Raw genomic sequence first — 23,864 nt, forward strand, 5'->3', positions numbered from 1 at the left:
TAAAATGAGAAAATGCTCAATCTTGTGGCTACAGCAGTGGATCTTTCTGAACAGGTTCTCTTGGGGCTCGGTCTGTTCTACTCAAGATATTGTATGTGTAGGAACCAGACATTTGACTAGAACTTTCTCAGAAGTAAACCGGACTCAGAACTTACCTTTAGCTTTCCGGAACGGCAGATGGACTCATGGGAACAAAACTGGTCAGGAAATTAACTTGAAGGGAAAAGGTGAGATGGCGAAACAGCAGGAAGAAAGCTCATTGATCTTCCATTGATGGGCTCTAAATGAACTTTTGCGGCAGGAGGCTCTGCATCAATTACGAGATCTGTGGAAGGAAGTGAAGAGAAATAGAATAAGACACGCTTTTCTGGTAACGTCAAAATACCCAATCACATTAAACAATTAAGTCAGTATTGACCAGTGTAGGCTTGGACCACCAAGGACATTCAGTTTTTGACGGGCCCACCATCGAGATGAAAATAATAATTTGATTGTCAAAGCAGATGAAATAGATTATCATTTGCAACAGAGAAATACTTGGCTCTCAGCAAACTTCTGACGTGTCATTGTCACATATCACAAGTTTTGATCTGTGGGGCCCATGTACTGAGATTGTCACCCAAATGGTGGGAAGAAGGGGCAGAAGAGCTCAGCTGATGGATGTAGGTCTCCAAAATTGATCCTGATGAGTTAATGTGTAGAGGTCATAGATTTATTATGAGCTTGCATACCGCTAATCCTGCCTTTCCCACCAGAGACAGCACTAAGGGCTCAGATCCCCACCGATCGAGAATTTATGTTGCTATGAAAACTGTAGTTCCCAGGTCCACAAGAGGTCATGTGGAGTAGTAAACTATCATGTGAAACCTCATGCACCAAAATGGTTGGGGGGGATGCATTCTGAAACCACGAATGTAGGTGCTGGCAGAACTTATCCTTCTCTGGCATCCACCCTTTACTGGAGTCTTATAGTTAAAGGCATTAACTATAACAGGGGAGGAATCATAATTGGCCCTTAAGTCTTTATTAGCAGTCAAAATGGATCATCCTTGAGACTAGTTCATTCCACCACTCTTCCAATGGAGAAAATCTCTCCTCCAACACTTCTACCCTGGAAGAGCGAAGGGCATCTTGATACTTGAGAGAGGCTCAAGCCAAATTTGGCAAAATGCATTTGGAGGGCGAATGGGGTGTTGAAGTCAAACTGAGATAGGACTCCCCTGCTCAATGGGAGCCCCTCTAGAGTACATAGAATGCGGCCACATGGTTCTGCTAACTTACCATACAGGAACCATTGACTTGTATTCTTATGCACCTGTAATACCTTTATGGAAGGGTTAATCATGCTGTCATGGTTCTGTAATGACCGGCGTCACGCACAGGGAGGGAAAAGGGAAAGCCCTGCCCAAGGGAGAGGGAAAGGTGGTGACCCCTGACTCACCTTGCGGCTGGCACCTGACTGCCCTGACGTCCCTAGACGGGTTCCTCACCCGTGCGGCGATCACGTGCCTAAACCCTGGCTTTCCCTAGAATGAGCCCTAGGTGGGATCGCTAGTCCGCACCACTGACACTAAGAGGGAAACACCAGGGAGAGGACAGACAATACAGACAAACACATACACCCAGGTGGGCGACCACAGCAGACCACAAAGGTCCAACAGGGATCCGGAGGGTAACGTTCTGGACCAACTACCAGAGAACGCAGCAACACAGCTCCAGAGGGTCAGTATAGAAGTCCAGGCAGGAAGCTCTATATCTGGCAACCAGAGAAGTGTGAGAGGGGAATATAAGGAGGTTGGGAGTGCTGGACAAGGAACAGCTGAGGAGAAGGAGCTACGGGTCCCTGAGTGAGCCAAAAAGGGTTGCAAAGCAAACCCAGAAAGCTACCATAAGGAAACAGCCCTATCTTACATAGAGCGGGCAGCCAACCGCTGTGACTTCCTGACCCCGGGTATAACGGAGTCAGGCGTGGGTCTTGACACCCTCGTGACAGTACCCCCCTCTCTACGAGGGGCCTCCGGACTCTCAGGACTAGGTCTCTCAGGATGAGAGGCATGAAAAGCCCGAACTAGCCTGTCGGCATTTACCTCAGACGCAGGAACCCACATTCTTTCCTCGGGACCGTAACCTCTCCAATGCACCAGATATTGAAGAGAGCGGCGGACCCGACGAGAATTAACAATTTTGGATATCTGAAACTCTAGATTACCATCCACAACAACAGGAGGGGGTGGCAGCGGTGACGGTTCTAGAGGTGGAACATATTTTTTGAGTAACGACTTATGAAAGACGTTATGGATTTTAAAAGTCTGAGGTAGCTCCAGGCGAAAAGCCACGGGGTTGATGATGGCTACAGATTTGTAAGGGCCAATGAACCTAGGACCCAGTTTCCAAGAGGGAACCTTTAATTTAATATTCCTAGTAGACAACCACACATAGTCATTCACTCCTAGGTCCGGACCTGGCGACCGTCTCTTATGAGCCATGCATTTGTATTTACCTCCCATATTTTTCAAGTTAGCTTGCACCTTCTGCCATACCGATGAAAGAGATGACGAAAACCGTTCCTCTTCGGGAACCCCAGAAGACCCCCCCTCTTTGAAAGTACAGAATTGGGGATGAAAACCATATGCACCAAGAAATGGTGACTTGCCAGTGGATTCCTGACGACGATTATTTATGGCAAACTCAGCTAACGGTAAATATGATGACCACAACTCTTGGTTTTCAGACACAAAACATCTTAGATATGTCTCCAGGTTTTGGTTGGTACGCTCAGTCTGTCCATTCGACTGAGGATGGAAAGCTGAGGAAAAGGACAAGTGTACCCCCAAACGGGAACAAAAAGCTTTCCAAAATTTAGAAATAAACTGGGTACCCCGATCCGAAACAACATCGGAAGGGACCCCGTGAAGCTTCACGATTTCACGGACGAATACCTGAGCAAGAGTCTTAGCATTAGGTAGTGCGGGTAACGCAATGAAGTGTACCATTTTGCTAAACCTGTCCACTACTACCAAAATAACTGTTTTACCCGCAGACAAAGGTAAGTCAGTGATAAAATCCATTGACAGATGTGTCCATGGTCTATTGGGAATGACGAGTGGTAATAGAGACCCTGCAGGACGTGTATGTGAAACTTTTGCGCGCGCACAGGTAGAACAAGAAGACACAAAATCCAATACATCCTGACGCAACCTTGGCCACCAAAAACGACGAGACAATAGCTCCAAGGTTGCTTTACTACCCGGGTGCCCAGCAAGTGCCGAATTATGATGTTCCTTTAATAGTTCGAAACGCAGGTTCAACGGTACAAACAATTTCTCTGAGGGGCAAGAGACCGGGGCGTCCCCCTGGGCCTCTAACACCTTCCCCTCCAGAGCAGAGTGTACCGCAGAAACAACCACTCCTCTTTGAAGAATGGGTACCGGATCACTCACATTACCCCCTCCAGGGAAACAACGAGATAGTGCATCAGCCTTGGTATTCTTTGCCCCAGGACGATAGGTAATAACTAGGGTTGTCCCGATACCGATACTAGTATCGGTATCGGGACCGATTCCGAGTTTTCTCGGCGGTACTCAGCCGCCGATACCCCGCCCCGATACATAAATAGAATACTATGGGCGTAACTATGGGCGGGGCCCCGCCGCTCACCGAAGTATTTATAAACGTGAATCCTTATCCTGTTGTTAAGTTGAACTAACGCTGCCCTCTCCCATGTTCCCATGTCCCCCCTGTATCCCCACAGCACTTACTTAAGCTTCCATAGCAGGCAGAGCAGACGGCAGCAGTAACGTCACTCACTGACGTAGAGCGCCTGCTCCGCCCCCTTTATGAGTGAAGCAGGCGGAGCAGGCGCGCGACGTCAGTGAGTGACGTTACTGGTGCCGTCCGCTCTGCCTGCTATGGAAGCTTAAGTAAGTGCTGTGGAGATACAGGGGGATACAGGGGAACATGAGAGAGGGCAGCGTTAGTTCAACTTAACAACAGGATAAGGATTCACGTTTATAAATACTTCGGTGAGCGGCGGGGCCCGGTGTATTGGGGGACACTGTTATGAGGGGGATCTGTGGATGACATATAGCAGTGTCAGCCACAGATCCTCCCCATAACAGTTCCATCCACAGATCCCCTATAACAGCACCATCCACAGATCCCCCACCAAATAACAATGCCATCCTCAGATCCCCCCACCCCATAACAATGCCATCCACAGATATCCCACCCCATAGCAGTACCATCCACAGATCCCCCATAACAGTGCCATCCACAGATCCCCCATAACAGTGCCATCCACAGATCCCCCATAACAGTGCCATCCACAGATCCCCCATAACAGTGCCATCCACAGATCCCCCATAACAGTGCCATCCACAGATCCCCCATAACAGTGCCATCCACAGATCCCCATAACAGTGCCATCCACAGATCCCCCATAACAGCACCATCCACAGATCCCCATAACAGCGCCATCCACAGATCCCCCATAACAGTGCCATCCACAGATCCCCCATAACAGTGCCATCCACAGATCCCCCATAACAGTGCCATCCACAGATCCCCCATAACAGTGCCATCCACAGATCCCCCATAACAGTGCCATCCACAGATCCCCCATAACAGTGCCATCCACAGATCCCCCATAACAGTGCCATCCACAGATCCCCATAACAGTGCCATCCACAGATCCCCCACATGACAGTGCGTCATCCACAGATCCACAGATCCCCCAAAACGGTCACATGACATTTAAAAAAAGTATCGGTATTCGGTATCGGTGACTACTTGAAAAAAAGTATCGGTACTTGTACTCGGTCCTAAAAAAGTGGTATCGGGACAACCCTAGTAATAACAAAGTTAAACCTGGTAAAAAATAGCGACCACCTAGCTTGTCTAGGGGTGAGACGCTTAGCTGATTCGAGGTACAGAAGATTTTTGTGGTCCGTAATCACAGTGACGGGGTGGACTGCCCCCTCTAAAAAGTGACGCCATTCTTCAAACGCTAGTTTAATATCTAATAGTTCCCTATTGCCAATATCGTAGTTCTTTTCTGCTGTAGATAGTTTTTTAGAAAAGAAAGCACAAGGTCGCCATTTGCCAGGAGACGGACCCTGAGACAGCACAGCCCCCACTCCCACCTCTGACGCATCGACTTCAACAATAAAAAGCTGAGAGACATCAGGTTGGACTAGTACAGGTGCCGAGGTAAACCTCTCTTTTAGAGAGGAAAAAGCAACTTTAGCGGCGTCAGACCATTTAGAAAAATCAGTCCCCTTCCTAGTCATGTCAGTAAGGGGTTTTACAATAACTGAATAATTTTTAATGAATTTCCTATAGAAATTCGCGAAGCCCAAGAACCGTTGCAGAGCTTTGAGGTTCTCAGGAAGATCCCAATCTAAAATTGCCTGGACCTTCCTAGGATCCATACGGAAACCTGACGCAGATAAAAAATAACCTAGGAATTGTATCTCCTGAACGGCGAAGACACATTTTTCAATTTTAGCATATAATTCATTCGTCAGTAGGACCTGCAGTACTTGTCTGACATGCACCTCATGTGTTCTCAGATCCGACGAATAAATTAAAATATCATCTAGGTATATTACCACAAACCTGCCGATTAGATGACTAAAAATGTCATTAACGAAATGTTGGAAGACAGCAGGAGCATTGGTCAGACCGAAAGGCATAACTAGATTTTCATAATGCCCCTCAGGGGTGTTAAAAGCTGTCTTCCACTCATCCCCCTCCTTGATACGAATCAGATTGTAGGCCCCCCTAAGATCAAGTTTGGAGAACCACCTAGCACCCGCAATCTGGTTAAACAGGTCAGGAATGAGAGGAAGAGGGTAAGGGTCTCGGATGGTTATCCGATTTAATTCGCGAAAATCTAGGCAAGGACGCAGGCCCCCATCTTTCTTTTTAACGAAGAAAAACCCTGCAGCCACGGGTGAAGAAGAGGGTCTGATGTGTCCCTTAGCCAGACTCTCGGAGATATAATCCTTCATGGCTTGTCTCTCTGGACCCGAAAGATTATATAACCTGGTCTTGGGTAATTTTGCGCCGGGAATAAGGTTAACCGGGCAATCATAAGGACGGTGAGGTGGTAACTTCTGACAACCCTTTTCAGAAAAAAGTCCGAAATAAATGTAGGTAGGGTAGTTATGGAGGCGACTAAGCAATTGCTATTTAAGCAATTTTCTCTGCAATGCTCACTCCACTCCGATATCTCCCTGGCCTGCCAATCCACCACTGGATTGTGCGCTACCAACCAGGGAAGGCCCAGCACTACCGGAAGGACCTCCAGAACATAACATGAAAGCATCTCGTTATGGTGGTCCCCTACCCGAAGGTGTAAATTATGAACAATGTGGGTGAGGTTTCTCTGAGACAGAGGAGCAGAATCAATAGCGAATATGGGAATAGGTCTCTGTAGCGTACAGAGAGACAAACCCATAGTGCGGGCAAAATGGGCATCTATCAAATTTACCCCTGCTCCACTGTCTAGAAAGAAAGAAATAGTCTCCGTCTTAACAACAAAAATAATAACCGCTGGCAACACAAATTGCGATGTACGTATGGAGGAAACGTATACCCCCCGGCTGACATCCTCCACACAGCCTGGGGTTAGTAGTTTTCCGACGGTCTTTTGTTTCTGAGGAAAGAAGGACAGACATTAATGAAATGACCCCTCTCCACACAGAAAAAACAAACCCCACGCCTACGGCGAGCCTCAGGAGGACGGACCTGACGAGTAGTTCCTCCTAGCTGCATAGGCTCGTCTAAGTCCGTACAGACTAACTGCTGCTTGGGAGGGGTTACCAATGGCTCCGGTTTTTTCAACCTGTCCCTAAGGCGTCTATCTATTCGGATAGAAAGGGACATAACCGCATCAAGGGAAAAGGGGGTCTCATATAATGCAAGCGCATCCTTAACCCTTTCAGATAACCCAGAGCAGAACTGACTCCTGAGAGCCGGGTCGTTCCATTGGGTATCCGTAGCCCACCTACGGAATTCAGAGCAATACTCCTCTAACGGCCGCTCTCCTTGTAGGAGTCTCCGTAAACTTGATTCAGCCAGTGCGACTCGGTCAGGGTCGTCATATATGAGACCCAAGGCCCCGAAAAATTCATCCACTGACCGAAGAGCCTGGGAATCAGTGGGTAAAGAGAATGCCCAGGACTGCGGGTCCCCCTGCAGCAGGGAAATAACAACCCCCACCCGCTGTTCTTCATTACCAGAGCAGTAAGGGCGCAGTTTAAAATATAATTTACAGGCCTCACGGAATGTCAAAAACTTGTCCCTTCCCCCAGAAAATCTGTCAGGGAGAAGGACCTTGGGTTCCGCAACAACCTGGTTACCAGTAGCAACCGCTAGGCTTGCGGTCAGTTGTAATTGCTGCTGTTGCTGGAGGACCGACGCCTTCAATCCTACCACCTCCAAAGACAGGCCATGAAATTGTTTGGACAGAGCAGCAATTTGATCCATACTGGATTCTAAGTAGGTAAAAAAAAAAAATTTTTTTTTTTTTACCTACACAAAATAAGGGCCAGATATAATGTAATGACCGGCGTCACACACAGGGAGGGAAAAGGGAAAGCCCTGCCCAAGGGAGATGGAAAGGTGGTGACCCCCTGACTCACCTTGCGGCTGGCACCTGACTGCCCTGACGTCCCTAGACGGGTTCCTCACCCGTGCGGCGATCACGTGCCTAAACCCTGGCTTTCCCTAGAATGAGCCCTAGATAGTGAACGGGCCGGTGGGATCGCTAGTCCGCACCGCTGGCACTAAGAGGGAAACACCAGGGAGAGGACAGACAAAACACATACACCCAGGTGGGCGACCACAGCAGACCACAAAGGTCCAACAGGGATCCGGAGGGTAGCGTTCTGGACCAACTACCAGAGAACGCAGCAACACAGCTCCAGAGGGTCAGTATAGAAGTCCAGGCAGGAAGCTCTATATCTGGCAACCAGAGAAGTGTGAGAGGGGAATATAAGGAGGTTGGGAGTGCTGGACAAGGAACAGCTGAGGAGAAGGAGCTACGGATCCCTGAGTGAGCCAAAAAGGGTTGCAAAGCAAACCCAGAAAGCTACCATAAGGAAACAGCCCTATTTTACATAGAGCGCGCAGCCAACCGCTGTGACTTCCTGACCCCGGGTATAACGGAGTCAGGCGTGGGTCTTGACACCCTCGTGACAGGTTCACATTATCTGACAAAAAGGAGTTCACTTAGTCTGGACTGGTCTTCCTTGAAGGGTAGGTGAGCACTACTCACCTTCACTTCTTCTCTTCTGTGTGAGCGGGCAAAGGAAGCGAGAGCCCATCTGTGTGCCATAGAGTAGAGTGGTTGACCAGGCCATGACGGGCCAGTCAAGCTCTGTTAGTGCACAAAAAAACTGAAAGGTTAAGCCATACATTTTCCCCCTAAGCCTCCTTTCCTGCTAAGTCACGACCCTTTTCCAGTAAGCCACACGCCCTTGATGAGATAGGTGCAGAGGATTTCTCTAACACTAGATGCACCAAATTACAGCTAAAATTTCCCACATTGCAACAATTTGCACCAGATCTTGGTGCAGTTTACAACAATGTCTCGGTGGACTCAGTAAATGTAGCCCACTTCAAGTACATACAGCTGAGTTGCAGAAGGGAAAACTTAAGAACCTGTGGTGCAGCCTTGCAGCCTGTACATTCTTGCAATTGGTGGAGGTCCTGCAGGTAGACCGCTCCTTACTATGACTGGAATGAGCCTTGCAGCCTGCACATTCTAATAATTGCAGAGGTCCTGTGAGCAGACCGCCACTTACTATGACTGGAATGAGCCTTGCAGCCTGTACATTCTACCAATTGCAGAAGTCCTGTGCGCAGACCGCCACTTACTAGGACTGGAGTGAGCCTTACAGTCTGTAAATTCTAGCAATCGGTGGATGACCTGCTGGTAGTCCACCATTTATTGTGAGCGGATTGAGCCTTTCAGCCTGTACATTTAATAAATCAATGGAGGCCCTGCTAGTAGACCACCACTTACTATGACTTTAATAAACCTTGCAGCCTGTACGTTCAAAAAATTGGTGTAGCTCCTGCTGGTAGACCACCACTATGACTGGAATGAGATTTGCAGCATGTACAGTACATGGTAGCAACTGATGGAGATCTTGCCAGTAGACTGCTATTTATTATGAGCGGAGTGAGCCATACAGCGTGTACATTCAAAAGATTGGAGGAAGTTCTGCCAATAGACCACCACGTACTACGACGTGAATGGTCCTTGCAGCATGTACATTCTAGCAATTGGTGGAGGTCCTACTTGTAGATCGGCATTTATTATGACTGGGGTGAGCCTTGCAGCTTGTACTTTCTAGAAATTGGTGGAGGTCCTGGCTTTTGACCACCACTTACTATGACTGGAATGAGCCTTGCAGCTAGTACTTTCTAGCAATTGGTGGAGGTTCTGCCAGTTAACCACCACTTACTATGACTGGAATACATCTTGATAGACTCATTCTAAGGCACAACTCTGCAATGTTGGAGAAAATGAATAAAAACACTTTCAGGGCTGTTAGACTCTTTTGGAAATCCATTCAGTGTGTAACGACCTCTACTGGTCAGAAGCTCTGATCCTCTTCAAAAGTTTTCTTGTAGATAAAGCCCTAATGGATTTCTGTTTGAAGTTGTATAGTAACTAGGAATATAAATATCTGAACTCAATGGTCGTCCAGGGCACAAGTTCATCCTGGCAGTGTACTTATTTTTCTTACGTTCAACTTTTTTTAAAAATTTGATGTCACTAATGGAATCGGCAAACCTTGACTACCCATAAAGGGTCGGCAGATAGGACTAGTGAGGGGACGATCAAACTATTTATGTTCTAAAACCTCTCAGCTAATATTCTATTCCATTTGCCTGTTCTTGCTATTTACAAAATAAAACACTTTAACGTTCACCTTCTGGCAATGAAATGCGTTACACTCGATGGATGTTATTCAATCTATATGAAAGAACACCATTAAAATCAAGACTTTTTCTGGCCCCTCATGGCATTGTTTCCTCTACTGACCAATCCATGAGTAGTAACTGTGGTCAAAAAGTTGATTGGTGGAGATTATGGATACAGTCCAGATCATTTTGGCCTTCAGGACACAATGTATTTTCCGTTTTTTCACCACCTTTTCCATTTTTTCATATAATTATTTTTGTTAATCCCTGGCAACTAAGACTCAGAAGATGTCTGAGAGGAAGTGGGGGCATGTCAAAGCTAGCTTAGCTCCTTAGCCTGATAAACTAACTGCTTCTACAGTATTTCTGAAGAGCTGAGAAGCTCCTGCAGTTCTAGAAGTGTGATTTCTCCCTCCTTATCAGCTTTCTGGGCTCCTTAGAAGAAAAAAAGAACATAGCAGAAAGTAAGAGAAGTAAGGTCACTGAATAGAGTACTGGCAGATTTCAGAGAACGGAGAGATCCCCTGCTTTTGAGAGAAATGCGTCTAGCTGTGCAGCTGAAAAGGGACTAATATGGCTGAAAAAAAACTGTAGAGAAGCCCAAACATAACTGTGCCTTCCCAACTATGTTATGTTATATTACACTTTAAAATATGGTTTCCATTTATTTTATAGTATATAATGATAAGAGACAATTTATTATTTACTGATAATTTGGTGTTGTGGGTACCCGCATGTTTATGGGTAATTCTTCAACGAATTAGTCTATTAAACTTTAATACTTTGGAAGGGTCAGACTGAGAACTTAAAATGGCCCTGGAAAAAAATAAAATCTAAAAGTGGCCCCATGTTGTAGGTGGGTCCAAATTGACAAAAGGGGGGACAACACAAGTAGATAGGGACAAAAGAGTAGATGGGGTCAGCAGTGCCATAATGAAGCACAAAATTCTGTCCTAGCAAAACCAAATACTACAGTGCAGCATAATATACTGCCCCAGAAGCTGTCCCTCTGTGGTGGCCATCGATATGGGCCACATGCTGTCCTTCTCTTCATCCAAGAGAAGCAGCAGGGGGTTTAAGAGGTGAGATGCAGGCCATATCACCACGCCATACCTTCAGCATGCTACCTGGTCTCCCCATAGGAATGGCCAAGGAAAGAAGAAGAAAAAATACCTCAGCGCCGTTCCAAGTCGCCTGGAACCTGAGACACCATTTGAACACTGCCTCATATAGCAGTCTATTGCCAATCAGGGTGAAAATCAAGGCAGGGAGCCACATCTGCGTCCTGAGGACAGCCATACAAATGTATTCAGGAGGGCACCTACAGCCAAGGTTGGACTGGCCCACCAGAGAAACCTCCTGTGGGCCGAAGCTCAGATAATAATGAACCCCTATCAAAACAGGGCCCTTAAGGTCCTATATACACAAAGGGTGGGCCCTCAGAATAATTTCCTCTGGTGGGCCACAGGGACTTCAGTCCAACGCTGAATGCAGCCACCGGCCAGGTACCTGAGTACCTTATTCTCCCAGCTTTAATTACCTCTGAGACCATCATATCATTGTGTATCCAGCCAGCTGCAGTAAGGAGGGCCTGGGCAGCTGCAGCTCCCTCGGCATCGGCCCACCGGAAAATTTCCCTGTAGGGTCTATGACCAGTCCGCCCCTGATTTTTGGTCCAAAATATCTATGTATATCGAAGCATTACTTCCTGTGCATCCAGTAGGCAGGGATTATCATCCTTTACTAGGACAGGCCTTAGGTTAGGCCTTTATTAGGACAGGGCTATCTCTTAGATGATCCCTCAGAGCATCTCTACAATGGCTGGACTCGTAGGGTGTTCCCAGTATGTAGTGGCTAGTACTGTACCTCCAGTACAAAAAGTGGTCCAAGGAAGGACAACTGGTGAAACGGGGAGAAGATCTTGGGATCCAAGTGAGGCTGAGCATGCATGTGTTGCTAATGGAAGAAGGGAGCAAGTTACTGCCAGACACCTCTGGAAGTGGCTTCTCTCCTTGTGAACAAGCGGATTGAGCATGTTGAAATCCAAGTGTCTGATCCTTATCTACCCCGAGCGCCGCCACTGCGGGAGAGACAGGAGTACTAGACGCAGTTCGAGGAATGCTGTCCGAACACTTATTCACCATCATGAAAAGACCCTATACTATTAGTCGACCATTAGAGGGCGCTGTACTGACGACGTGCTATCGTACAGGTGGAGCCCATTGTACAGCGCTGGATTCTTGAGTTATTAGCTTATCTGGAGAACACTTTACATATGTGACTCATCTCCACATCAAATTTTTAAATGGCTTTTAGAAAGTTTATGAGGTTGTCTGCAAAGTGGAATCTTACAATCGCAGTGAATTCTTGACATTTTTCTCCTAGATGTTTAGCATTGAGGAAACCTGAGAAGGTTGGTGCTAAAGATCAGACACACAGTGGTCTAGAAAATGGTCATTTCCGTCCACTGAAGTTTTCCAGTTGCACAACCATAGGTACCCATGCACCTGCTCCAGGGCTCATGAGGGGGCCAATGGACTGCTACTTGTTCTGGGATACGTGATACTTCCAATGCATAATCAGAAAGTTAGCAAACAAGATATTCTACATTCACACAACAGTAAAAAAAAAAACGGCCATGTGACCGCGTCTTTCTAATTGCTGTCACAAGAATCAGTTGGTCTATAGCGGTATTCACATGGGCAATTTTTAACAGCCCTCAAAAAATAGGACATGTGCTTTTTTGGGCAGTTTTTACTGTTAAAACAGGAGTGCACCCATCTAACGGCTGTTAAAAATGTGTACACTGTGAAAAAGGGGTTAAAAAAAATTATAATAGTCACCTTATCTACTTGCACAGACCAGAGCACTCGCTCCTCACTTGAGGTAGAAGGACCTGCTCTCCCAGAGTGAGGTCACATGATCACACTGAGAGCGCAGGTCCTGCTGCCCCCGGTGAGGAGTGAGTGTGGCATGTCCTTAATCATGGCATTATCTTTTTGTTTGGGTTGGCACTATACTGGGACATTCAATATACTGGGACACACTTTGAGGGACATTATATATGCTAGGGGTCATGAAGAGGGACATTATATTTAATGGGGCCACTAAGAGGGACATTATATATATTGGGGCCACTAAGAGGGACATTATATAAACTAGGGCACACTAAGAAGGATATTTAATATACTCAGGGCCACTACAAGGGACATTATATATACTGTGGTGCACTAAGAGGGACAATCAATATACTGGGTGCAGTAAGAGTGACATTTTATATACTAGGGGGCCACTAAAAGGGACATTATATGCACTGGGGGCAATTAAGGGGAGCATTTGATGTCAAGGGAGAATGGTGGGGGAGATTAGGCATTCTTAGTGCACTGCAGGAGTCATATTTGTAAAAAAAAACAAAAAAAAAAAACAACAAAACATGATACTACATTTGTTTTTAATGGGCATTAAAGGGATTCTGTCACCAGGTTTCACCCCTGTCAACTAAACATATGCTGATGTTCAGGGCGTCTTCACGATTCCTAATGTGGGCTTATAAATGTCATCTGTGGCTTATTTAGCTAAAAAACAGCTATTACTAACCTGTCAGTCAAACAAATAAGGTGCCCAAGGGGATGTTAATGGATGCAAGATGCCCGCCGCACCCGCCGCCGTTCGTGCCCAGCGCCGCCTTTCCGGACTTCTGCGCCGCCTCCTAATCCTCTGTGCCGCCTCTCGCTCTCCCTCCTCCTCCTGCTGTAAGATCTCGCGCATACAGGGGTTGAGCGAAGTGCCGGCGCATGCGCACTTCGCTGTAAGAAGCCAAATGGAGAAGTCCGCACGGGCGCATCAGGCAGAGCCCTGTGCGCAAGCGCGAGATCTTACAGCAGGAGGAGGGGGGAGGGAGGGAGAGCGAGAGGCGGCACAGAGGATTAGGAGGCGGCGCAGAAGTCCGGAAAGGCGGCGCTGGGCACAAACGGCGGCGGGTGCGGCGTGCACCATGCACCCATTAACATCCCCTTGGGCACCTTATTTGTTTGACTGACAGGTTAGTAATAGCTGTTTTTTAGCTAAATAAGCCCACAGATGACATTTATAAGCCCACATTAGGAATCGTGAAGACGCCCTGAACATCAGCATATGTTTAGCTGACAGGGGTCAAACCTGGTGACAGAATCCCTTTAAAAACTGATCGGTGGTCAGAAAATGGATGCACACACTGATGCAAAATGGTCATGAAAAACTTTTTTTTTTTTTTACTGTTGTGTGCATGTTGTTTTAGGCGGAAAATATGCCATGCAGGCAATGGGAAAGGGGTGTCCAGGGACTGAGGGGGGTGATAACATGAACCACAAGCATCACTGTAGTGTGTGATATGGGGGCGTTTAATATGCAAACAAGATAAAACAAAAAAAGTTGTTTTTTCACTTCCCCAAATAATACCTTTTTTTTTTTAATTTATATTCCGAATTGCAGGAGAGACAATAAGTGTCTTTCCTACCTTCATAATAATAAGCATAAGCAGCAGCATTGTGCACTTTTTTTTTGTTGCATATGGTTCAGTGCAGGTGCCGTATATTTATTACCAACAATTAGATCGGATTAAAACCTAAAAAAACATTCCCGTTACAAAACCTGTGGGAAAGTTACCTGTTCTTTGTGCTGCTTGGATCCAAAGCTGATTTTTGCACTAAATATACGATTTCTGCATCAAGATTTATAAAAGCTGTGTGAAAAAAGGCTGAAGTGACTTCTTACACCTGCAAAGTGAGTAATTCTTCAGGTGGGAGGGTGGGAAGTGAAGAATGGCCTTGAGCACATTTCTGACTCGCTATTCAGTAGCTGGTATGACAAATTAAGAAAATCTCTATCACATCATCACTTACCGTAATAGTATAATAGTATAATACTGCCTCCTATGTACAAGAAAATAACTACCATAATACTGCTCTTATGTACAAGAATATAACTACTATATTACTGCCTCCTATGTACAAGAATATAACTGCTATATTACTGCCTCCTATGTACAAGACTATAACTACTATAATACTGCCTTCTATGTACAAGAATATAACTACTATAATACTGCCTCCTATGTACAAGAATATAACTACTATAATACTGCTCCTGTGTACAAGAATATAACTACTATAATACTGCCTTCTATGTACAAGAATATAACTACTATAATACTGCCTCCTATGTACAAGAATATAACTACTATAATACTGCCTCCTATGTACAAGAATATAACTACTATAATACTGCCTCCTATGTACAAGAATATAACTACTATAATACTGCCTTCTATGTACAAGAATATAACTACTATAATACTGCTTCTATGTACAAGAATATAACTACTATAATACTGCTCCTATGTACAATAATATAACTACTATAATACTGCCTGCTATGTACAAGAATATAACTACTATAATACTGCCTCCTATGTACAAGAATATAACTACTATAATACTGCCTCCTATGTACAAGAATATAACTACTATAATACTGCCTTCTATGTACAAGAATATAACTACTATAATACTGCTTCTATGTACAAGAATATAACTACTATAATACTGCTCCTATGTACAAGAATATAACTACTATAATACTGCCTCCTATGTACAAGAATATAACTACTATAATACTGCTCCTGTGTACAAGAATATAACTACTATAATACTGCCTCCCATGTACAAGAATATAACTACTATAATACTGCTCCTATGTACAGGAATATAACTACTATAATACTGCTTCTATGTACAAGAATATAACTACTATAATACTGCTCCTATGTACAAGAATATAACTACTATAATACTGCCTCCTATGTACAAGAATATAACTACTATAATACTGCTCCTATGTACAAGAATATAACTACTATAATACTGCACCTATGTACAGGAATATAACTACTATAATACTGCTCCTATGTACAAGAATATAACTACTACAATACTGCTCCTATGTACAAGTATATAACTACTATAATACTGCCTCCTATGTACAAGAATATAACTACTATAATACTACTCCTATGTACAAGAATATAACTACTATAATACTGCCTCCTATGTACAAGAATATAACTACTATAATACTGCCTCCTATGTACAAGAATATAACTACTATAATACTGCTCCTATGTACAAGAATATAACTACTATAATACTGCCTGCTATGTACATGAATATAACTACTATAATACTGCTCCTATGTACAAGAATATAACTACTATAATACTGCTCCTATGTACATGAATATAACTACTATAATACTGCTCCTATGTACAAGAATATAACTACTATAATACTGCCTCCTATGTACAAGAATATAACTACTATAATACTGCCTTCTATGTACAAGAATATAACTACTATAATACTGCCTCCTATGTACAGGAATATTACTACTATAATACTGCTCCTATGTACAAGAATATAACTACTATGGGGGCGGAGCCTAGCCACGCTGCTGAATGGCCGCACGAGCTTGAGCTCCTCCAGCATTCCGGCTCATTTACCCTATTTAAGCTTATAAATTGCCTTATTATGGGGAAACCTGGCAAAGATAAGACCAGAAGAAGCACAGAAACGACCCCGAGGCACTCTAAACAACCAGAGATGGAGAAGTTTCTCCGGAGAACATCAAAGGCTGCCGTGCAGAAAGGCGCCAATATGGCGGCGTCTATCGCTAATGACTCCGACGCAGGAGAACTTTCAGACGCAGGCAGCGGCTCCGATGTTTCGGATAGGAGGCCTAGAGATCCGCCTCTCTCTGAACGGACCCTTCGCCGGGTTCTTGAATCTGCCCTTACGCCTCTCAAACAGGATCTAGCAGACATAAAGGACGACATGAAGCAACTAGGCCAGAGAGTGATTACGCTGGAAAGCAAGCAGGAAGACATCATGTCCTATGAAGGCAAAGCCTCAGAGGTGCTAGCGTCACACAAAGCCTTACTAAATGACGCCTTCCTGAAGCTGGAGGACCAGGAAAACCGGAGTCGCCGGCGCAACATCCGCATACGCGGCCTACCTGAATCTATTGCGGCAGAGGCCTTGCCGACAGTGGCGCGTGAGTTATTTTCCAAAATGCTTGAACCGGAAAGAGCAGAGGGAATAGTGGTGGAGCGCATACATAGGGCGCTGCGTCCTAGGCCTAAACCTCAAGAACCGCCACGAGACGTGATTTTCGGCCTACTAAGTTATGTATACACCGCGGCACTACTGAAAAGGCAGCGAGAAATGGAGGTGCTAGAATATGAAAATACGCCGATCCAGATGTTCCAGGATCTAGCGCCTTCTACTCTGGCTAAGCGGCGCTTATTTAAGCCTCTCCTGGAAGTTCTCAGGAAGACGTCGACCCCGTTTAGATGGTTATACTCTTTTGGGCTGGCGATCTCCAGGAATGGAAAGCTGCTAACAGTGCGCTCACCGGGAGACCTGGAGTCTGTCTGGAGGTCCTTGGATGTCCCTCCTGTGGAGATCCCCTCGTGGCTACCAGCCGATCAAGATGGCCCCCTACCTATCCCGCCACGTATGTCTTCTTGGCAGACGGCATCCGCAAGTAAGCCAGATCGCTTGGGGCGCAGCAAGATGGACAGGGCCCTCACTTGAGCCCAGACCAAGGTGACATTGGTTGTCTTCACCTGTTAGCAGGAGCTGCTGATAGTATGGCCTACCTTATTTTTCTACATTAGAGATGACTGTCTCTTAGGTTCAGAGTTTATTGTTTACATAGAAGGTAGTGGCCTTTTTTCTGATCGTCCTGTTGTTGGCATACTTTACATATATGGCTTAGAGTATTTTACAAGAAGTCACGCTTTAACCGGGACACTTTTCTGATGTTTTGGAACTCTGCCTCCAAGTAGGCGATTTTTTCTCTCCCCAATTGCAGGGGAATGTCCGGATAGATTCCGGTGCTGGAAGCATTTTATGTTATTGGTCTCCTTTTTGTAGTAGACCAAAAGGTGTTTTACTTGCCCCCTCACCAATCCAATCCTGTCTTGGTTGGTGATAAGTAAACACCTACTTTTTTCTAGATGAATACTTCATCTGAGCTGGTTCTTTACCAGTCCAACATTTTGATGGTTATTTTTCTTAATTTATTTTATTTTACATGTTCCCCTTTTCCCTCCTTTCCTCATCCTGCTCATATATGCTATGCTCTCCTAGATATTTTTATGGGTAATATGTGCTTTTTCTTCCTAATACGTACATTGTCATGTCCTCAATTGTGGTCGCCTCTCTAAACGCACACGGGCTGAACGAGCCATGCAAAAGGTCTCAAACCATTTCCCTTCTTCTGAAGGATAAAGTCTCGGTAGTCTTCCTCCAAGAGACGCATTTTAGAACAAATAAAATCCCTAATCTTCCTCCTAAGAAGTTTGTCCAGTGGTTTCATAGTACACATGACTCAGCTAGTAGAGGAGTTAGCGTGGCTATACACAAAAAAACCTCCCCTTCAAGCACACCGCTATTTCATCGGATCCTGAGGGCAGGTACATTTTTGTAAAGGGGGTAATTGGTGACTCTCCAGTCACACTGGCTAATCTATATGCTCCCAATAGAGGCCAAGTACCATGGCTCGTTCAGACCCTTGTTTTATTAGCATCTTTCTCTGAAGGATTGTTGGTTTTGGGGGGCGACTTCAATGTGGCCCTAGAGCCGGCGGTAGATACCTCAGAAGGTAGACCGTCTGTTTCTTATAGGCTATTGAAAAGGCTGAAAACCTCCCTGAAGAAATTGAAGGTTCTTGATGTATGGCGTACTTTGATGGCCGAGATTATACATTTTATTCACATGCCAAGATGTCCTTTCACAGGTTAGAATATTTGTTCCTGTCTGACTCGCACATACGTAATGTCTCTGGGGCCCGGATCGGTAGTATCACGCTATCAGACCATGCTCCTGTTATTATAAACTTCTCCCTGTCTGGTCCACAGAAAAAGGAACGTTTATGGCGTTTAAACGACACCTTGATTTTGGATCCCACTCATGTTTGCAAAATCAAGGCCTCGATCTCCGAATTTTTTGAGCTTAATGACACCCCAGAATCCCCTCCCTCTCCCTCCATACTATGGGAATCCCATAAGGTAGTAATAAGGGGGGAACTTATAGCATTAGGGGCACATGTGAAGAAGCAGAGGACGCAGGCATTAGATGGTTTACTAGCAGAAATTGCTCGCCTTGAATCCTCTCACAAGGAATCACAGGCTAAGCGCATCCTGACGGAGCTTACTGAGGCTAGAGTACGCTTAAAAAACCTATTAAATATCACTTCTGCTAAACTGGTCCTAAGATCACGATTTAAAGCCTATGCACATGGGGATAGAGGAAACAGACTGATGTCGGCGATTGCTAAGAAGCAGTTCTCTGACTCCTTTGTTTCCTCTATTAAGGACCCCAAAGGTAAAGTACACAAAACTACTCCAGACATTGCTAAGGCATTCTGCGCCTTTTATGAAGCTTTATACAATTTACCTCCTCCTGAAGGGGCTACTGCTGGAGGTCTTTCAGAGGCCACAGATAAGTTTTTGCGGACTCTAGATCTTCCCTCAGTGTCCCAAGTTAAAGCATCTCAGCTGACTAGACCCATAACTGACTCTGAGATTCATAAGGTGCTCATGTCCATCCCCTCAGGCAAAAGCCCGGGACCGGATGGCTTTTCTATCACGTATTACAAGTCCTTTAAGGACGTTTTAATTCCCCGCTTCAGAAATCTGTGCAATTACCTTCTCACTGGAGGCTCCCTGGCTCCACACTCCCTATTGACGCACATCACAGTCCTACATAAGGAGAATAAAGATCCGACTTGCTGCAGTAACTATAGGCCGATCTCCTTGCTTAATAATGATGTAAAGTGGTGGGCGAAGATCTTGGCCACTAGGCTTCAGAACGTTCTACCTGACATTGTGCATGAAGAACAAGTGGGCTTTGTCCATGGCAGACAGGGGTCGGAAAACACTGTACGGCTTCTACATCTTGTAAATTGGGCTAAAAGATCCTCCAAGCCCTTGGTGTTAGTGAGCACCGATGCGGAAAAGGCCTTCGACAGGGTCAGCTGGCATTTTATGTCGCGGACCCTGTCGAGGTTTGGCCTCCCGGACCAATTCATTACAGCTATTCATACTCTATATTCGTCCCCCTCTGCCAAGGTCAAAGTAAACGGCACGTTGTCACCATCATTTTGCATCACTAATGGGACGAGGCAAGGGTGCCCCCTTTCTCCTGCACTATTTATTTTAGTGATGGAGACACTCTTATGTAAAATTAGAGCGGACCCGGATATCAAAGACCTTCAGGTGGGTCCTAGCACACATGTTACTGCAGCATTCGCGGAAGATCTTTTAGTCATGACCTCCAACCCTAAAGAGGCCTTGCCCAAGCTTCTGAACATATTTGAAGACTTTGGGTATATTTCTAATTTTAAAATTAACTACGGGAAATCCATGGCACTCAATATTTCTTGCCCACAAGCTGTAATTAATGCTCTTAAGCGTGCAACGCCATTCACTTGGGCTTCCAGAGACATTACGTATTTGGGGACTCATATTTCGGCTAATGTTCAAGATTTGGCCTCCCTTAACTATATGCCGCTCCTGAAAACTGTTCGCACTCATCTGCAAAACTTGAAACTTCCGTTTGTCTCCTGGGTAGGAAGAAAGAATTATATTAAGACCTTTATTCTCCCCAAATTCCTGTACCTGCTACAATCCCTTCCTATTTGGTTACCAAATTCATACTTTGCTGAAATTCGCAGGATATTCACACGCTTCCTCTGGAATGGCAAATCACCCCGTATTGCTTACTCTGTTCTCAAGAGAGATAGGAAGTTCGGAGGATTTGGGATGCCAGATGTGAAGCTTTACTACACGGCGGTACAACTTTGTAGATGTGTTGCCACTATGTCTCGTCAATATGACTCCCTTTGTGCCAGTCTTGAAAATACACTATTCACGAACCAGGAACTACTTACCTTGTGGGGCATTAGGCCTATTTCAGCCAATCACTACTACTCATCCCCGGTCTGGAAAGGTATGTTGGTGGAGTGGTCCAAAATGGTCCAATCCCAAATTTTTTACTTCCCCAATCCAGGTATGCCACTTAAACTACTACAAAGCCACATTCATCCTTCTGTATTAAACCCCTCCGGGATTTGGTCTAAGCTCGCTGACATTCCTTTGCGAGATGTCCTCCTCCCGGATGGTAGTTTGAGCTGGGATCAAGTATTAGGCCTCCCTGAAGTTAAAGCTGCACCTTTTATCCATCTAGCAAATTTCCAAAGGGATACTAGTAAGTGCACTGGACCCTTCACAGGCAATGGTTCTCCCTCTTGGCTGGAAAAGAAGGTTTCAGCTGCAAGACCCCCCCTTAGACCATTGTCTCAGATGTATAAAGAAATACTTTCCTCCTTACCCCCGGAGTTACATTATTTGACCTCCTGGGAACGGGAGTTATCCCTGTCCATTACGGAGCCGGAGAAGGCGTTTATTCTGGCTCATTCACACGGCTTCACTCGTTGTGTGAGGATTCAGGAGAATTCCTTTAAGCTTCTCAGTAGGTGGTACAAGACACCTGAGTTCTTGCATAAATTAAACCCAGAAGTCCCAGAATCGTGCTGGAGATGTGGTACGGACACTGGATCTCTGTCACACATTTGGTGGACCTGCCAGAAGATCCAACCATTTTGGAAATTAATTGAGACATTAGTTAATCAGATATGCAATGCTAAGATATCCCTGGATGCTAAACTAGTCCTATTGTGGTGCCCTAACAGTTCTTACACCCCCACCAAACATGACCTTCCAACGATGCTACTTACAGCGGCTAAACTACTCATCCCCTTCTTGTGGAAGAATGACTCCCCACCGACTATTCCAATGTGGACCGACAAGGTAGACCAAATTTATCGTTTTGAGGAGCTTGCGCACTGGGAAAGTAACTCACGCTCTCGCTTCTTAAAATTGTGGTCCCATGGAAGTCTTATAGGAATTTCGCATAAAAGAGCAGATGTTGTCTAACTCTCTCACCTTTCCCCCCCCCCCCCCGATACCCACCCTGATTGTACCTTTCCACCCTTTCCTTTTCCTTTTTTTTCCTTTTTCTTGAATATCAGTCCTTGATTAGCGAGAATTATAACTTGTAATGCTCACACGTGATATGTAATCTGGCATTATTTTGTATTTCAATGTCGTTCTTGCAATGTCATATGTGGGCTCTGGCCTTGAATTTTCTTCAATAAAAAGAAATATGGTTAAGAATATAACTACTATAATACTGCTCCTGTGTACAAGAATATAACTACTATAATACTGCCTCCCATGTACAAGAATATAACTACTATAATACTGCTCCTATGTACAAGAATATAACTACTATAATACTGCTCCTATGTACAAGAATATAACTACTATAATACTGCTTCTATGTACAAGAATATAACTACTATAATACTGCTCCTATGTACAAGAATATAACTACTATAATACTGCTCCTAGGTACAAGAATATAACTACTATAATACTGCTCCTATGTACAAGAATATAACTGCTATAATACTACCTCCTATGTACAAGAATATAACTACTATAATACTGCTCCTATGTACAAGAATATAACTACTATAATACTGCTCCTATGTACAAGAATATAACTACTATAATACTGCCTCCTATGTACAAGAATATAACTGCTATAATACTGCCTTATATGTACAAGAATATAACTACTATAATACTGCTCCTATGTACAGGAATATAACTACTATAATACTGCTCCTATGTACAAGAATATAACTACTATAATACTGCCTCCTATGTACAAGAATATAACTACTATAATACTGCCTCCTATGTACAAGAATATAACTACTATATTACTGCCCATATGTACAAGAATATAACTACTATATTACTGCCCCTATGTACAAGAATATAACTACTATAATACTGCTCCTATGTACAAGAATATAACTACTATAATACTGCTCCTATGTACAAGAATATAACTACTATAATACTGCTCCTATGTACAAGAATATAACTACTATATTACTGCCCCTATGTACAAGAATATAACTACTATAATACTGCTCCTATGTACAAGAATATAACTACTATAATACTACCTCCTATGTACAAGAATATAACTACTATAATACTGCCTCCTATGTACAAGAATATAACTACTATATTACTGACCATATGTACAAGAATATAACTACTATAATACTGCTCCTATGTACAAGAATATAACTACTATAATACTGCCTCCTATGTACAAGAATATAACTACTATAATACTGATCCTATGTACAAGAATATAACTACTATAATACTGCTCCTATGTACAAGAATATAACTACTATATTACTGCCCCCTATTGACTTCCACTAAGATTCCAGTGCTCCAGGATACTGTACCTATAGAAAAGTAGGCTATTTCTCCATAGTCATGCTCAGCTAATGTAGCGAGGATAAGACAGACGTTCTGCACAGGGAACTTGATTACAAACCTAAATTAAACAAGGCCCCAGAGTATTGCGCTGTGCGAAACACGTGCTGTGCATGACTGCCCTACTTTAAATTTAACTAGTTTCACACTTAAACTTTTAACTGAAAGTGCGAACAACGAAGAAAATATGAAGAATACTGAGCTGGAAAACTTCTGCCATGAACTTATACGAATAGTGCCTAGATTGATTCTTTAACCCCTTCAGGACCCTGAGATTTTCCTTTTTTGTGTTTTCGTTTTCACTCCCCGCCTTACCATAGTCCTAACTTTTTTATTTTTCCATTCACATAGCCTTATGAGGGCTTATTTTATTTGAGACAAGTTGTACTTTCCAATGGCACCATTTACGGTTGCAAACCATGTAGTAGGAAGCAGAAAAAAAATTCCGAATGGGATAGAA

At 44.4% G+C, this 23,864-nt stretch overlaps 1 protein-coding gene across 1 annotated transcript in view; it reads right to left on the minus strand.

Annotated features, from left to right (window-relative positions):
* Positions 1 to 23,864, minus strand: part of NCOA1 (nuclear receptor coactivator 1) — a 345,294-nt gene that overhangs the window by 273,674 nt on the left and 47,756 nt on the right. Inside the window, exon 2 of the mRNA XM_040427133.1 lies at positions 156 to 325. The gene's annotated coding sequence lies outside the window, so the exon portion shown is untranslated. The remainder of the gene's footprint in view (positions 1 to 155; positions 326 to 23,864) is intronic.

Source organism: Bufo bufo, chromosome 4 (genome assembly GCF_905171765.1).
Source record: "Bufo bufo chromosome 4, aBufBuf1.1, whole genome shotgun sequence".
NCBI classification, from domain to species: Eukaryota; Metazoa; Chordata; class Amphibia; order Anura; family Bufonidae; genus Bufo; species Bufo bufo.